Consider the following 18,998-nt stretch of genomic DNA (forward strand, 5'->3'; position numbering starts at 1 on the left):
ATGACCTAAAACATCAGATTTTCACACAAGTCCTAAAAGTAGATAAAGAGAACCCAGTTAAACTAATGAGACAAAAATATTATACTTGGTCATTTTATTTATTGAGGAAAATGATCCAATATTACATATCTGTGAATGGCAAAAGTATGTGAACTTCTAGGATTAACAGTTAATTTGAAGGTGAAATTAGAGTCAGGTGTTTTCAATCAATGGGATGACAATCATGTGTGAGTGGGCACCCTGTTTTATTTAAAGAACAGGGATCTATCAAAGTCTGATATTCACAACACATGTTTGTGGAAGTGTATCATGGCACGAACAAAGGAGATTTCTGAGGACCTCAGAAAAAGCGTTGTTGATGCTCATCAGGCTGGAAAAGGTTACAAAACCATCTCTAAAGAGTTTGGACTCCACCAATCCACAGTCAGACAGATTGTGTACAAATGGAGGAAATTCAAGACCATTGTTACCCTCCGCAGGAGTGGTCGACCAACAAAGATCACTCCAAGAGCAAGGCGTGTAATAGTTGGCGAGGTCACAAAGGACCCCAGGGTAACTTCTAAGCAACTGAAGGCCTCTCTCACATTGGCTAATGTTAATGTTCATGAGTCCACCATCAGGAGAACACTGAACAACAATGGTGTGCATGGCAGGGTTGCAAGGAGAAAGCCACTGCTCTCCAAAAAGAACATTGCTGCTCGTCTACAGTTTGATAAAGATCACTTGGACAAGCCAGAAGGCTATTGGAAAAATGTTTTGTGGATGGATGAGACCAAAATAGAACTATTTGGTTTAAATGAGAAGCGTTATGTTTGGAGAAAGGAAAACACTGCATTCCAGCATAAGAACCTTATCTCATCTGTGAAACATGGTGGTGGTAGTATCATGGTTTGGGCCTGTTTTGCTGCATCTGGGCGAGGACGGCTTACCATCATTGATGGAACAATGAATTCTGAATTATACCAGTGAATTCTAAAGGAAAATGTCAGGACATATGTCCATGAACTGAATCTCAAGAGAAGGTGGGTCATGCAGCAAGACAACGACCCTAAGCACAGAAGTCGTTCTACCAAAGAATGGTTAATGAAGAATAAAGTTAATGTTTTGGAATGGCCAAGTCAAAGTCCTGACCTTAATCCGATCGAAATGTTGTGGAAGGACCTGAAGCGAGCAGTTCATGTGAGGAAACCCACCAACATCCCAGAGTTGAAGCTGTTCTGTATGGAGGAACGGGCTAAAATTCCTCCAAGCCGGTGTGCAGGACTGATCAACAGTTACCGCAAACGTTTAGTTGCAGTTATTGCTGCACAAGGGGGTCACACCAGATACTGAAAGCAAAGGTTCACATACTTTTGCCACTCACAGATATGTAATATTGGATCATTTTCCTCAATAAATAAATGACCAAGTATGATATTTTTGTCTCATTTGTTTAACTGGGTTCTCTTTATCTACTTTTATGACTTGTGTGAAAATCTGATGATGTTTTAGGTCATATTTATGCAGAAATATAGAAAATTCTAAAGGGTTCACAAACTTTCAAGCACCACTGTATGTCAAATCACCTTTCATTAAATAAACGGATAAAATAATTAACGTGTCGTACTCAATAAAACATTTGAATTGATGGAAAATTGCTGCTGTATAAGAGTATAAGAACGAATGAAAAATAATCAACATCGCGTCACGTCACCGCTACATCACATTATGACGTAATTGATCGTTTTCTCGACTTATTGTGTTTTAATCCTTGCATTTATACTCACCAGCTGGCCACTTTATTAGGAACACCCATACATACACCTGCAGCGGTTTTATGCAGTTCTGTAATCAGTTGATCCCTTGACAGCAGCACGATGCATCAAAGCATGTAGATACGAATCAAGAGCTTCAGGTAATGTTCACTTCACTTCAAACATCAGAATGGGAAAAACTGTGATCTCAAAGCGTGACTTTCGTTCACTGTGGCATGGGGGTTGGTTTGAGCCAGATGAGTATTTTTGGTTTGAGTATTTCAGAAACTGCTGATCTCCTGGTATCCATCCGTGTGAAAGAACACTACTTGGAAGGCTGTTCCATAACTGTGGGGCTTTGTAAGAAAAGGATCTGCCCCTTGATATAGCCTTCACTATTTGAGGTACCAATAAATAGCCTGCACCTTTTGATTTAAGTAGGCGTGGCGGGTCATAAAGGACCAGAAGTTCGCTACTGTGCCATGAGACTATTTGGTGCTTCATAGTGGTATTTTATAATCAGTGTGAAATTTGATTGGGAGCCAATGCAGTGTGGATACGATAGGGGTGATATGGTCATATTGTCTAGTTCTAGTAAGGACTTTTGCCGGGGTTTTCACACACAACAGTCTGTAGAGTTTACACATGGTGCGAAAAAAAAAATCGGATGAGTGAGCGAGCGACAGTTCTGTGGGTGGAAATAAACGCCTTGTTGATAAGAGAGGTCAGAGGAAAATGGCCAGATTGGTTTGAGCTCTTTAGCCAGGAAGGATATAGCAACTCATAGCAACTCTTTACAACCGTGGAGAGCAGAAAAGCATCTCAGCATGCATCAGGAGAACAGATGACTACATTGGGTTCCACTCCTGCAGCCAAGAACAGGAATCTTAGAATCAAGAACAAGTGAGTGTGATCTAATTCAGTGGTTCTCAACCACTTGGGCCGCGAAACACCATCTAGCGGGCTGCAAATTATAATAATAATAATAATATTAAGTTAAATTTATATAGCGCCTTTCAAAAAACCCAAGGACGCTTTACAATTATAGACAAGGAAAGAAAAATAAATAAATAAATAAAAAATAAAAAGTAAAAAGTCCACCAAGTAGGGGTCAGGATGTAATTCCCGTGGTGTAGCAGCCACAGTCCCACCAAAAGGCGCACAAAAACAAGTCCCACATCTCCAGCACCGCCGCCGTGACGCCGTCAGCAACATCGCTCGAACCCCACACTGTGGATCCACACAGCGAGCAGAGAAGCTCCGCCACGCAGAGCGCTGGTGTGTCCCAAACCGCCTGCACAGCCGCCGCGACGCCACCGAGCAACATCGCTCGGAACATCACGCCAAGCGTTAAAGCGCAGAGCGCTGGACAACCACGATGTAAATTGAGCAACAGGCTCACTGCAGTCCACAGCTGGGAGCGCAGGCATCACCCACGGCGAACCAAGGCCTGGAGGGAACCGACGCCCAAACTGGGTCCGGAGCTACACCACAACCGGTGGACAAAACACTCAAACAAACACCAAACTACACAAACACACAGGAAAGAAAAAAAAAATAGAAAAAGAAATAAAATAAGAGCTCCGGTGAGAAGCGGCAGCCAGAACGCGCACGACGTACTCTCAACCGGAAACGGAAACGAAAAAAACATTTTTTTTTTTTCAAGTTGAAGCTCATTTTTACTCATAGTAGGGTGCAATTGCTGGGTTGCATTTGACGTCACATCCGCCTCATTAAGCTACGGTCACACTACAGGTCGTGATGCTTTGTGATGGGTCATCGATGAAAATGAGGCATTTTGGTGCCGATATACACATGAGCTAAAAGTTGTGGTCACACAGCAGGTGAACACTAGCCTGGGAAATCCCATGCTGCTTTGCACAATCGTTCTGATCTGAAAAGACAGCATGGAAACTATGGTCTAAAGGCTCGCCTGAGTTAGGGAGCCAATCAGACAGTGGGGAGGGGTGGAAAGACGGTGACGCGTACTACTCGACAAACGGAAGCTTGTAGTTTATTTGGGACTGTTTACGGATCACATTTAACATGGCGGCGAGCGATACGAACCAAACTTTCGATCAAGCTTTAGACACTGTTCTGAATAGTTTAGAGCGAAAGTTTGTTTTAAAAAAAGAACAGCGTTTGGCGTTTCAGTCTTTCTTCGCCTCTTCGTCTTCTTCGTCGCTCTAACTACGTCACTGGGTACAACTGCCATGATTGGCCATGGGCTATGTATACGCCAAATGATAGACATTCGCAAAATCCAATAAACGGCCGTTGACAATCATAAACCACACCTCCCCTACGAGAAATTCAATAGGCGGATTCCAGACCATATTTCGTTTGTGATATGGTCTGGTGTTAACCAGACTAGGTGAACACTTGACTGCTGCACCTTTACGCACTTGAGTCTGGTGCAGCTCGAGTGGCCGCGCTCGCTCACGTAACGCATCGTGCACACTCTTGGGACTCGGTCATTATGGGAAACACCGGATATTGATTTGAGCGCAATCAGCCCACACAGATACAGATGCTGTTTTCACAAAGACTTTGCAAAATATCATTATCACAGTCACGTTTGTTTCTAGCGATGTTTATAACGCTGTTTAAATACTCTGCTTTATGATTCTGCTTTCTGCTTTGCTTTCGTTTGTCTTTTGTTTTTGTAAATATCACGCCTGATAATAAACACTCTTCCTGCACTTAGATCCGTCTACCGCCGTCTATCTTGCCGTGTCCTGATCCTCAGATCTTTTACCCAGCCACATATAAAAAGTTACACTCCTCCATGCTCTTCCAGGCTTTCATCTGTGTGTCCGTGTAGAACGACGTCTGCAGCACCAGGTAGTTTGAAATGTCGGGGAACTCAACGGATGGATAATTTTCCAACTCGTAGGAAACATCCTTCTTTGTTAGCGTGTAAGGATCTGATCCCATTGCGTGGTTTCTATCTCCACTTCTTTTGAGTGGACTTCTTGGTTTTAATAACTTGCTTGTTTGCTGAACACAAACATGGCAATAAGTTCTTGTGTTAATCAGCCAGACTCCACTTTTGGATCATTAATCCCTTTTGACTGAGAATGACCTGTGTATATGGTTTGGCTTCTGGTACATCCATACAGTTTTAAATACAATACCGACAATTAAAAACAGTTTGTATATTTTTATTGCATTTATTTAATTCCTGGGCTCCCATCTGTAACAGGGAGTGATGTCGCATCCCTTTAATACACTCATCTCATTATCTCTAGCCGCTTTATCCTGTTCTACAGGGTCGCAGGCAAGCTGGAGCCTATCCCAGCTGACTACAGGTGAAAGGCGGGGTACACCCTGGACAAGTCGCCAGGTCATCACAGGGCTGACACATAGACACACAACCATTCACGCTCACATTCACACCTACAGTCAATTTAGAGTCACCAGTTAACCTAACCTGCATGTCTTTGGACTGTGGGGGAAACCGGAGCACCCGGAGGAAACCCACGCGGACACGGGGAGAACATGCAAACTCCGCACAGAAAGGTCCTTGCCGGCCACGGGGCTCGAACCCGGACCTTCTTGCTGTGAGGCGACAGCGCTAACCACTACACCACACCACCGTGCCGCCCCCTACCGACTCATTATAAGTATGAATAGGTGGGCCTTAAAGCAGAAAAGTTTGAGAACCCCAGATCTAATTCATTTAAATACAATTTTTATAAACGGGTGTTACCATGTGAGAATCTCATTCTTTGTCCAGGACTATTCAAGACAGCATTCATTTGCGTGTAACATATACTATAATTTGGTTGATCATCCTGTCACTCAGGCAACAGCGGACGTTTCTGTCTTTATATATAAGAAACAGAGAAGAATCATTGACACGTATTACACGTTTGATATATTGCTCCGAAACGTTTCCGAATGAAATTGTCCTGTCAGATTTTTGAAAATTTCGCATGAGGTTTTATTTTCAGTTGGTCATTTTGCTGTGTTTGGCCTGCCTGGTCCACTGAAGCCGTCTGGGTTATTCTGGGCCTTGTTCTGTGTCCCCCTGCTACACTGCTATATTTAGCCAGGCTTGTTGCTCATAGATTTAATGTCTCCTGAGAGCTCCTGCTGCTGCTCCTGGGAAAACCTGACCCCTCATAATCCCAACAAAGATGAGAGAAAGTAGAAACTGCGAAACAAGAAGAAGAAAAAAAAAATCTTTCTACGAAACGAAGGGAAACTAAAAGGAACCTGATCCGTGCACGCAGTCGGCTTAAGAACCGTTAATGTAGCATGTGGTTTATCCTGCAGTTTGGCACGAGACAGTTGCTGTTCTTGGAATAATGTCAATGTTTGCTTACTCATGTCAGTATTTGGCATTTGTCCCTCAGGAGGATTATTGTTGTATGTCTGATTAAAGTTAGACCTCTAATGAGAGATATTTTGGCTTTGACTGGATTGAGCGCTTGGCAGTGTTCTCGAGGTTCTCTTCTGATCTTCACAAAGACTGCTTCAGGCTGTCATTTGGCATCAGTTTGTACCGTTTAAATTCACGAAGACTGGCGTCCTGAGGAAAAAATGAACTCGTGCACCCGTTGTCTTCCAGTTTATTGTATTTACGGAGAACAATCCTCGGGAATGCAGCTGCACTGCAGCTGTAGAAAATCATTAGAGAAATTCATTTTGTTATTTACGTTATTAAAAGTGTACCATGGAAATGAAGCGAATTAAGATAAAAGCGCTTGCTGTCAGACCTATCAAAAGAAATGCTCCAGCACTTTAGGGGATATATTCAAATCGAGCTGTGTCTGGTGAGAAATAGATGCGCTGTGTGCTCTGTACGGGTTTGGTACACTCAGATCCCGTCTCTTGAACCTGCAAGACCGGATTACGTCACTGGCAACCGACGGTGACCCCGGTGACCTCTCTGCTGCTGTCATCTGCTGCCTGCTGTGTGTTTGTGTGCGTCCTCAGCTCGGGCAGGGACACAGCTAAGAAAAGACACACACAAAGACAAAGCTAGACACTCAGCCACCGAATGCAAATTCCCTCTTCAAAGCCGTAATTTATACAATACCTTTGGAGTAAGCAGGTTTAGCACTTAGGCTAGCTCGGAGGAGAATGTAGATGCAGAAAGCTTTGAAAGTAACTCAGCTGAATAATCAACTGGAAGGTCAGGTGTGTAGGGGTAGGGATGGAAAATAGGACAATATTTCAAAACATGTTCACAAAATCAGATGCATTGGGATACTTAGGTATAATTTAGGTGTAAAATGTAAGCAGTGTGAGACAATTACACCAGATTCAATCTTTTTTTTTGTCGGGGGTGTGTGTGGAGGGGGAGATGTGTTTAAATATGAACACTGCTACCATACCCTTTAAAACGATGAAAAAGTATGTTTAAAAAAAAAAGCAGGTAGAAATGCTGGTGTGTGTGAATTGTGGTTCTGACAGTTCCTCAACCTCAGCTACATCATTCCAGTACAGTACGAGTTCAGGAATTGGCTTTAATTGAGAACTGAAGTCATTTTTAGACCTGCTTTATTTCTTAATTAACGTGTTATTCCAATTACGTGTTCGGTTTTAGTAACCTTATATTGTGACTCGTATTGACAACTAATTGCAATTAAATATTATACTTATCGGCCTGTCCAGGGTGTACCCCGCCTTTCGCCCGTAGTCAGCTGGGATAGGCTCCAGCTAGCCTGCGACCCTGTAGAACAGGATAAAGCGGCTAGAGATGATGAGATGAGATGAGAGACTTATCGGCCTATTCGGCTTTTAGCTATGTTGAATTTAGTTCGTTTGGTCCACGGTGGGCGTCGCTTATCCGCGCGATCTTCACGAGACTTGTGCGAGACTTCGAAACGTCAAGTGTCAGCCAGGTGTCAGTGCCGCCATTTTGAAAACTGTTTTCCAAACAAAATATTGCACAAAAATGAGTTTAAATGACGATTACTGCGTACTTTTTTCAAACTTTCCTGACTGCTATCAAAACAAACAAAACTTCCGGCTTGATTACGTCAGCATTCGAAAGAGGGCGTGCGCGTCTTTTGACAACGTTGACAGATGTCGGTCGCTTTGATTTCCGCTGTATGTTTTACTTCCGTCCTACGGTGTCTCGCACAGGTCTCAATGAATCTCGTTTACAGCCATCGCTTTGATATATGGACTGATATATTACAGAGCATATTTCAAACACTCATAACTCGCTATAGCAGTGACAAAATAGCGATCAAAAATGCATTCCGATATTTAATAAAATGAGATAAATAGAGGGGCGGCATGGTGGTGTAGTGGTTAGCGCTGTCGCCTCACAGCAAGAAGGTCCGGGTTCGAGCCCCGTGGCCGGCGAGGGCCTTTCTGTGTGGAGTTTGCATGTTCTCCCCGTGTCCGCGTGGGTTTCCTCCGGGTGCTCCGGTTTCCCCCACAGTCCAAAGACATGCAGGTTAGGTTAACTGGTGACTCTAAATTGAGCGTAGGTCTGAATGTGAGTGTGAATGGTTGTCTGTGTCTATGTGTCAGCCCTGTGATGACCTGGCGACTTGTCCAGGGTGTACCCCGCCTTTCGCCCGTAGTCAGCTGGGATAGGCTCCAGCTTGCCTGCGACCCTGTAGGACAGGATAAAGCGGTTAGAGATAATGAGATGAGATGAGATAAATAGAATTTTGATAATAAAAAAAATTCCCTTCAGTTCTCCTTTAAGTTGTGAAATGCTCAGGACTGGTTTTAAAATACCACCTGCACAGCTGTTATTTTTCTTTGTCCCACTGACCACATTGTTTTCTAACCTACAGTACCAATCAAAAGTTTGGACACCCCGTACCCATTCATGTCTACATTCTAGAATAATACTGAAGACATCCAGTACTGTCAAAAGTCTTTGGCGCCCTGTTTTTTTTTTTGTTTTGTTTTGTTTCATACAGTCTTTGTTATAGATTTCTATTTGATGACTTCTACATTATCGAGACAAAACATTACAAAAACATTTTCCAAACGTTCGTTTGTTTTTTTCCAGCACAAAATTAAACGTTACAGAAAAAAAAAAAGTTTGTAATATGTCCGAGCAGCATATTCCATAAGAGATCACTTTTCAGATTAGAAAAGAAAACATAATGAAGGCTACTGGGTTTTGGTGCAAAATGAAGAAGCGAGTGTGACAGTCAAAGTGTCCAGAAGAACTGGGTCACTGTGGCTGGTTCTGTAAGATGCTCAGTAAAACCTACAGCTCATTTCCGCATAAAACTGCACTCGTTGGATCTGAGACTACTTTTTTTTTTTTAAAGCAAAGGGTCGTCTCACACCAAATATCAACTTTTGTTTCATGTATTATGGCTTACTGATTACTGTTTATAGTATTTTCTTAATGTTGAAACATTTCATTTCACTATTTTTAAGCCATTTTTGGTCTCCAGCATTTCTTTACCTAAGAATGTGCCTAGACTTTTGCACACGACTGTATATATCTCAGATGGTTTTGTTCTACACGATGTGACTCACAGTATTCAGTGTCACTGAGGTAAAACGCCGTTGATCGCACTCCTTCCAGGGGATAAACGTGGACCCAAAGCCAAACCATGCCACTAAAATGCCTCGGCATAACAAACCTTTTCCTTTAATTTGTCACTTTTCTGTATTTTACAAAAAATGGTTGAAATTATTTGAAATCATATCACTATTATTCAACTCATTTTTATTAATGGAGTTCTTTGTAATTTCTACAGCACTTTAGCTGATGTGAGATGATTTGCAAATGCAATTAAAATACTATCAGCAAGCCTTTCCTTTTTTCCATCAACCTGCTGTCGAAACGGTTTATATCACATTTCGTTCACAGTACTGTATATGGAATAAAAAAGTGTTAAAAACAAAATACGTTTCATATTTTAGATTCTTCAAAGTAGCCAGTGTTTACCTTGATGACGCTTTGTACACTATTGGCGCTATCTTAACCAGCTTGGAATGCTTTTCAATTAAAAGGTGTGGCTTCGTCAAAAGTTAATGAGTGCAGTGTCTTGCCTAATTAATGTGTTTGAGATCAAATAGTAAATAATAATGCAGTAAATAGCCCTATTCAACACCACAACTGTAGTAATCCGTACAGTATTATGTCAAGAACCGCTCGACTAAGTAAAGACAAACGACATCCATCATTACTTTAAGACATGAAGAAGTGTCTTTTAATTAATAGAAATTAAGGAAAAACATCAAATTAGACGATGTGTCCAAAGTTTTGACTGGTACTGTATATCGCTGGTTCTATTCCCAAAATACAAACAAACGAGTAGCCTGATAGCTAGTAACCCACAGAAATAAGTTAGAAATTTAAACCAGCCTAAGAACAAATTCTGTATCACGTAAGCAACTCAGGTTCACGTGCTCTTTCTTTGTCCTGCAAGCTTCATATCTGACTAGCCAAGAAGAAGCCAAGAAGCCTTTATTTGTCACACGTACACTCAAGCACAGACTTAAAGTGCCATTCCACCATTGGATGTATTCTTTGGCATAAAATACAATATATTTTATGACAACATGACTAGACAGAGAAATCTTTTAGCTTCAAAATGATATATCAAACATAATTTTTTGACAACGACAAGTATATTAATTTGGCGACCAAAGTCACCTACCCTTTTAATTTCCGCGCGGTAGTGAAACATGATGTCATCGGAAGGTTCCCCTTCTTGTGTACCATGTCACGTGTGACGTGGCACAGATTATCAGCAATGGCGGATAGAACGCAATTTCCACTTGTCGATTGCTGTGCCGATATTCACCATCGACCGTCTCCTTTGGGCATCACTTGCTATTTTCCTTCGCTTCTTTTCCGAAGCTGACAATCGCGTTCTATCCGCCATTGCTGATAATCTGTGCCACGTCACACGTGACGTGGTACACAAGAAGGGGAACCTGCCGATGACATCACGTTTCACTACCGCGCGGAAATTAAAAGGGTAGGTGACTTTGGTCGCCAAATTAATATACTTGTCGTTGTCAAAAAATTATGTTTGATATATCATTTTGAAGCTAAAAGATTTCTCTGTCTAGTCATGTTGTCATAAAATATATTGTATTTTATGCCAAAAAAATACATCCAATGGTGGAATGGCACTTTAAGCACACGGTGAAATTTAAGCTGCATTTAACCCATCTGAAGCAGTGAACAAGTGAGCAATGAGCACACACACACACACAGAGCAGTGAGCAGCTATGCTACAGCGCCCGCGGAGCAGTTGTCGGTTCAGTGCCTCGCTCAAGGACACTTCAGCCCAACCTCAGACCATGGCTGCCCACGTTAACCTTAGCATGTCTTTGGACTGTGAGGGAAACCAGAGTGCCCGGAAGAAACCCACACAGACACAGGGAGAACATGCAAATCCACACAGAAAGGCCCCCGTCAGCCACTTGGCTCAAACCCAGAACCTTCTTACTGTGAGGTGACAGCGCTAACCACTACATCACCGTGCCATTATCTGTTCCTTTGAAACAATGGAATGATGTTGTATTTCTTGATGTGTTATCTAAAGAGGGAAAATGAAACAACTGGTAGATGATGTAAATTACTTGTTATTGAGAATAACCAGCATGATCTCATACGTCCTAATTGGTTGCATTTGTGTGAAAAGTTCTGAAGATCGCAATCACGGTTGGTTCCATTTCTTATATACTGTATGAGCTTCATTTCATTCATATGAAATGAAATGGAATGAAATGAAACCACATCACGGTTGCCTTATTCAAGTTCATACAAATGTGTTGTAAGATCAGGGTCCATGGAGCAGCTGAGTCAGTCAGTGCTGCAGTAAACCGTATTGTGCTGTAATTCAGGGGTTCTCAAACTTTTCTGCTAAAGGCCCACTTCTTCGTACTTGTAACGGGTCGGGGCCCATTGAAAAAGATCCCCAATTATTTTGGCTCATCTATTCTATTCTAATCTAATAATCTATTCTAAAGTGTATTAATGGGATACGGCATCACTCCGTTACAGATGGGAGCCCAGGAATTTAATAAATGCAATAAAAATATACAAACTGTTTTTAATTGTCGGTGTTGTATTTAAAACTGTATACGGATGTACCAGAAGCCAAACCATGTACACAGGTCATTCTCAGTCAAAAGGGATTAATGATCCAAAAGTGGAGTCTGGTTGATTAACACAAGAACTTATTGCCATGTTTGTGTTCAGCAAACAAGCAAGTTATTAAAACCAAGAAGTACACTCAAAAGACGTGGAGATAGAAACCACGCAATGGGATTAGATCCTTACACGCTAACAAAGAAGGATGTTTCCTACGAGTTGGAAAATTATCCATCCGTTGAGTTCCCCACGTCTCAAACTACCTGGTGCTGCAGACATCGTTCTACACGGACACACAGATGAAAGCCTGGAAGAGCATGGAGGAGTGTAACTTTTTATATGTGGCTGGGTTAAAGATCTGAGGATCAGGACACGACAAGATAGACGGCGGTAGACGGATCTGAGTGCAGGAAGAGTGTTTATCATCAGGCGTGATGTTTACAAAAACGAAAGCAAAGCAGAATCATAAAGCAGAGTATTTAAACAGTGTTATAAACATGGCTAGAAACAAACGTGACCGTGATGATGATGATAATACTTCGCAAAACCTCTGTGAAAACAGCGTCCGTATCCATATCTGTGTGTGCTGATTGCACTCAAATCAGTATCAGGTGTTTCCCATAATGACTGGGTCTGCTCAAGCTGCACCGGACTCAAGTGCGCAAAGGTGCGACAGTCAAGTGTTCACCTGCTGTGTGACCACAACTTTTAGCTCACGTGTATATCGGCACCAAAACGCCTCATTTTCATCGATAACCCATCGCGAGCTGTAGTGTAATCGTAGCTTAATGAGGCGGATGTGACGTCGGATGCAACCCAGCAATTGTACCCTACTACGAGTAAAAATTCGCTTCAACTTGAAAGTGAACGCTGCTGTAATTTATCACAATTTTTATATCATACCGTCACTACAAACCTATGTTTACTGCTCTGAAGAATATTCTCAGCGCCCTGCCTTATATGCAGCTCACACGGCTTTTAAAACTTTCATAGTATACGCTGAGGTTTTAGTCTCGCTACCGTGAGCCTGTATTACCTCAGGCTTTTCCTCTTGTCTGAGCGATCTACTCGCTGCTCAGGCTGTGACAGGAGAAATTTCACCCTTCCCCTCTTCTCACCGCCGACCTGTCAGATCGTTCCCTGACCATGGCATGCATACAGTGAGGCTGCTTTCACAGGGTTACCCATCTCAGAGGAGATCTCAGCATCCATGCTACTGTAAACGAAGCTGCCGAAGTGAGCGAGCTGCGAAAGGATGACATTCTGTTCTTTTACCGACTTTTAGTACAGAACATCACACTCAATTAGAGCATTACGTGGTTTATTTTCCCTTCTCGTTAATTTTTGCTGCCTGCTCTAGAAGTACACAAGCACCAACCATGCAGTCATCTACGGTATGGAGAGAAAATTAGGCCTTGGGCAAAATTTTAAGACGTGCCGAATTAGATAAATGCTTTGTGTTTGTGTCAGAATGATCAGGAAATGGAGAGCAAACAGAAGGGAAGCAACATGAGCAGCCGCACTGATGACAGGAGTCGGGCTCTTTGTTTGGAAGTGGAATGAACTTGAAAGCAAAAAGGCCTGCCAATTCCAGTGCAATTTCCTGTGATGTCAATGTTGGCAGACAGAAAGGAAAAAGAATTTGAAGGCAACATTAGCGTTTGATGTGCAGAGAAGAGAGAGACGGCCTGTGAAATGAAAGACGGAAAATGTGTCAACAAGCCAGGAAAGGGACCATTACAGGCTGCTGCTGCTACTTCTTTCTTGCCCGTTCGCCTAAGTTAATAGAATCTGACCATTACACAGGAGTGGAAACGTTGTCTTGTTCTCCGCTGTTCTTGTACAATAACAGCCTGGGCCATTTTAGTTTGATTCCCTTTGAGTCTCCAGGCTGAGGCCATCACTGATGGGGTTTTATTGAAAGAAAACCTGCGAATGCATTTGTACACACTTCTTTCTCCACAGGTGTGACCTTGAAGCATGATGGTTCTGGGTTCTTTGCTCTTAGAAAAACACTCACACCGAAACAAACACAATCCTGCCTTATTTTAATTTATTTTTTTTAATGAACTCAGAGAAGTTTTATAATTGCTTAATTCCCAGAGATAACTGCATTTGATATATTTTTTTTTTCCTTTTCTCCACAACATTTGCAATAACACTGAACCTTGAGCCTGTTGAGGCTCTTAAGAACCTAAGGGTACGTCAACACTTTGCAAACGCTCTCCATTTTTTTCTTTTTCCCATCAAATCGACCACCAGCACATTTTATATGCCTTCTTCTTTGGAAAAACTGCCTCAAGGTGTGCAGGATGTGTCTGCTTTTAAACAGCTTTGCCGTTGCAGAACATGTTCAAAGTTTGAAAAAAAAAAAAATGGTTTTTTTGACAGGTGATATCAAGTGCTAATCAGGTCATGAGAAAAATAAGGACAGCACCAGCAAAAATGAGTCTGTTGGTGTGGGAATACATGTTGAAATAAAAATATTTAATTGCTGATGTTCAAAATTTGGTGATTTTAGGGACATTTGCTCACCCAGTGTAATGTGATGTCGCTCTTTAACTGTGGTCGCGTGCAGTCCACTGTACAGTCCACTAAGAAGCGCAAATCCTCTTGATTTTCTTCCTCCAAAGCTTCAGCCAAGTCAAGATGACGGGGGGTTAATTCGGTGAGTGGCAGCTCTGTGGGTAGAAACTCCATGTTGATGAGAAAGGTCAGAAAAGAATTCCCAGACTGGTTCAAACAAGCAAGGATGAGGAAGTAGCTAATAATAACCACTCTTTACAACCACGGTGAGCAGAAAAGCATCTCACGAATGCACATGTCAAACAAGCTTGAGATGTATGGGTTATAGAAGATTACGATGGGTTTGATGTGAGCATTAACTCAAGTGTTTGACTTGTATCTGTATGATTTTATGCATTGTGCTACCACCAGATGATTGGCTGATTTCCTCGCCCGCGACGGAGTAAGCAAGTGGGGCGAGGTATTGTAATCAATGCGGTTTGTTTGTTTGTGTGTCTGTTAACAGTCTAGCGTCTAGGCGGTTGCACCGATTGACTTCAAATTTTCAGGGTAGGTGGGCAATGGTCCGTAGATTACCTGATTAAATTTTGGGGCTAATCAGGTCAAGGTCACCAGAAAGATCAACCTTTCCGTCAAAATAACATTTTCCATTATAACTCAAAAAACGGTTGCCGATAGACAAATGTTTACTATTATGAGCATATAGGAACTCCCATATGGCCTTTCATTTGGCACCATGATCTTTGACCTTGACTGACCTTGAAAGGTCAAACTCAAGGTCACGGATTTTCAGAGGACTGTAACTTAAAAACGGTTGACGGTAGACAGATATTTACCATGATCACATTTCTCAGCAAATAAAAGCAAGCAAAAGAATGGCATATAAAAATACAAGGAAAATTTAATTTCTTAAATTAAGAAATTAATTTTAATTAACTAATTAACTAATTAATTAATAGCTGGCGATGGAGCATTTATCAGCGGCAAAATCGCTAGCTGCCAGGAATTACTGACATGGCTGCTATGTCTGGGATTTAGATACCTTCTGTATGTAATGCAAACTTGTCCAAGTGCATCTGACAGATTGCATTATGGTTATGGAGGACTCTAAAATATCGCTCTTCTTACTTCTATTCTTCCCATTTCTGTAATCTTTTCCCACGTGAAGCATTCCACCATGAAGTGGTCTTCATAAAGCACCTTGTGCCTGCTGAAATGAAATTCGTTCACAGTGTGACCATTTCGCTGCCATTTAGCTGCTTGTAATATCCACCTGTAAAAGTAATATCGTTTGTAGGATTGGGGATGAGGAAAAAAAAAGTTTTCCCTTTACAATGATTCATCTGATTTTACACCCAAACATTTGACTCTTGGGCATCTTCAGGGTTGTTTACAGCCATTTAGAAGTGATGTATCCACTAGATCTCAACTTGGACAAATTATCAAGAACAATTCAATTTTGTATCACTGCTATGCAGATGATACCCAAATTTATTTTGCTCTATCACCTAATGATTATGCCCCCCTTGAATGTCTCTACCAGTGTATCGACCAAATCAACAACTGGATGTCACAAAATTTTCTTCAGCTGAACACAGACAAAACAGAAGTAATTCTATTTGGGGAAAAAAGATGAAAGACTCAGGATTACCACTATTCTTGACACAAAGGGGATTAAAACAAAAGATATGGTTAAAAATCTTGGTGTTTTCATTGACAGCGAGCTAAACTTTGACAGTCATATGAAATCAATCACTAAATCGGTATTTTATCACCTAAAAACATTTCCAAACCAAGAGGACTTATGTCAAAAAATGATCTGGAAAAACTTATACATGCCTTCATCTCTAGTAGGGTTGATTACTGCAATGGCCTTCTCACAGGCCTGCCAAAAAAGACCATCAAATGACTTCAGCTGGTTCAAAATGCAGCGGCTAGGGTTCTCACACGAACAAAAAGAACAGAGCACATTACTCCAATTCTAAGGTCCCTTCACTGGCTTCCAGTAAGCTACAGAATTGACTTTAAAGCATTGCTGCTGGTGTACAAATCTCTAAATGGTACAGGGCCCAATTACCTCTCTGATATGTTGCAGCGGCCTAACCCAATCAGATCTACCAGATCGCAGCAGCAAAATTTACTGGTAAAACCTGTTGTTAAAACAGTGTGGTGAAGCAGCTTTTAGCTACTATGCAGTACAGCTATGGAAGCAACTCCCAGAGGACATCAAAAATGCTCCTGCTGTTGGCAGCTTCAAATCTAGACTAAAGACCAAGCTGTTCTCAGATGCTTTCTGCTAACTGATAAATATTGTCATCTTTACATGTTTTAAACTTTCTTAACTTTTACAGTCTCTGCATGTTTTAAACTTTACTTAACTTTTATTCTATTTTATTCTGCTGGTTTTTTTTTACTGAACCTTTACTTAATTTTATTATTTTATTTCTACTATTGTTTAATTCTTATTTTTTTTCTCTCTTCTTCCCTATTTATTTTATGTAATTTTATTTTATATTGTTTACTGGTTTGCTTTTACTTCTGTAAAGCACATTGAACTGCCACTGTGCATACATGTCAACCTTTGGTCAATCAAACCTGTATAACCAACCTCCAAAATCCGTATTTCCCTTATAAAATCCGTATAAGATGCAAATTAAAATAATTTACCTAAAATTTGAATGATAATTAACAATGATATATCCCAGTTACTTTTCATTCAATATTAATAACAATAAACCTTCAGAATGAATACAAAGCTCCAGTGTTTGACAAAAAAAAAAACACAAAGTGTTATCAGCGTAGTTACGAAGGAAATACTTCGTTGTTTGGAGACAGGTTTCACCGAGCGGCTATTATGCACGAGACTTCATATTAGCCACAAAGTCAGGAAAATCTGTTCGTAAAATTATGTTATAATGACCAAATACAATGAAAAGTATTTTTCCAGTCTCACCTGTGAAAGGTAATCCCATGTGATCTCGTTTGGACGGTAAACCTGTTGGTACAGTTAAACGCAACACATGAATGAGGCATCTTTATTCTCGGCTACTGTCTAGACGCTATACCAGAGACGGTTGAAGAATCTCCACTTTGCCACGTCCAATATGGCGGCGAGGATGACGTATGATTCTACGCAGAAGGCGGCGTCTATGTTTATATGTCTATGACTTCACGGTTGGCGGGATTCTCGCAATGCGGTGTGCACATGATCAAAAGTGGAACGAAGTCTCGCTACCACAAGATAACGTGCAATTTCATAAGACTCTTTACTGGCTGTCTGTGGTGTACAGTACGTTTGTAAATGTTATGCGCTCTTTTATCATCGTGAGAATTGATTATAGCGCTAAATAAATATTGAAGTTTTTTTAAAGAATCCGTATAACTTTATTTGTACGCCCGTATACTACGTTTATTGAATCAAATCTGTATAAAATACGGACATTCCGTATAGGTTGACATGTATGACTGTGTATGAAATGTGCTATATAAATAAACTTGCCTTGCCTTGCCTAGATCTCATCCTCGGTAAGTCATTTGGAGTGTAAGTGACGTCACAGTCTTGGATTCTCTCATGTAATTTGTTGTCGGAATGTGATATTTGTACCTCAGAGAAAGCAAGACAGCAGCGCCCAGGGACATTTTATTTTAAAAGCCAAACAATCTGTACACAAGACATATTTTAACAAATCAATATTCAAATATGTCTTGTGTGGATATTATCTACCAGCATATAGGAGTTAATTTTTGGGGTTTTGTTTGGCTTTAAGAGGACTCCAGGACATGCTGTTATATAAAAATATTTAACTTTGGAATGGTCACGTGTCCCTGTTGTTAATTATTTTCCTGTAACAGCACACCCATTGTGTTTTATTCTTCACTTAATGTGTACCAGACATTTTACAGTACGCATCAAAAACCTTTATTGGTGTAGTGTAAGTAATTTTTTTTTACCATTTTATTAAAACCCTGAAAAAATATCTGTGTAAATCGGTCACTTCATAACAACAGTGTTTAATTTTCAGACCTTATAAATACACTTTGGACAAAAACAAGCTACGTATAATGGTTATATAATACACAGTACAGTGAGGCTAATGCAAAAATGACGCTTGCTGTTTTGCTTCGCTGTTCAAGTCTCATCACTGACTTCCGCTAATATTTAAATGGTTTGAGATTCACATAACATACTAATGATATAAAAATTTATGCCACTGACTTTGTTTAGAGCTTGCAGTATCTACAGTTTTGGTCAGAAGTTTACATACAGTCACATGAATGCCATCTTGGATATGAATGTCATGCCAATATTTGGGCTTTCAGTAATTTCTTTGAACTGTTCTTCTTCTGTGGCAGAACCATTGTATAGCATACATCTTTAATTAAAAAAAAAAAAAACACTAGAATTTGGTGCACAAGTTTTAATTTTCTTTGAGTTTCTCAAATCAACACAGGGTCAAAATGATATGGTTAGAAATATACATACAGCACACCTAATATTTGGGTAAAATGTCTCTTCGCAAGATTCACACCTCACAATACATTTGGATACAATTGTTTGAACTGATCTTGGAATTTGCATTTGTTTAGAAATGGCTCCAAGAGACATTCCGGAGTTGTGTATATCTGCAATCCTTTTTCTCAGATCTGCACTGAGCTCCTTGGACTTTCCCATTTTACTATGTGTCGGTCAG

At 40.8% G+C, this 18,998-nt stretch overlaps 1 protein-coding gene across 1 annotated transcript in view; it reads left to right on the top strand.

Moving 5' to 3' along the window:
- The window catches only part of LOC132894622 (AT-rich interactive domain-containing protein 1B-like), a 657,256-nt gene that overhangs the window by 90,195 nt on the left and 548,063 nt on the right, over positions 1-18,998 (top strand). The gene's annotated exons all lie outside the window — the stretch shown is intronic.

The sequence above is a fragment of the Neoarius graeffei genome, chromosome 11 (assembly GCF_027579695.1).
Source record: "Neoarius graeffei isolate fNeoGra1 chromosome 11, fNeoGra1.pri, whole genome shotgun sequence".
Lineage (NCBI taxonomy): Eukaryota > Metazoa > Chordata > Actinopteri > Siluriformes > Ariidae > Neoarius > Neoarius graeffei.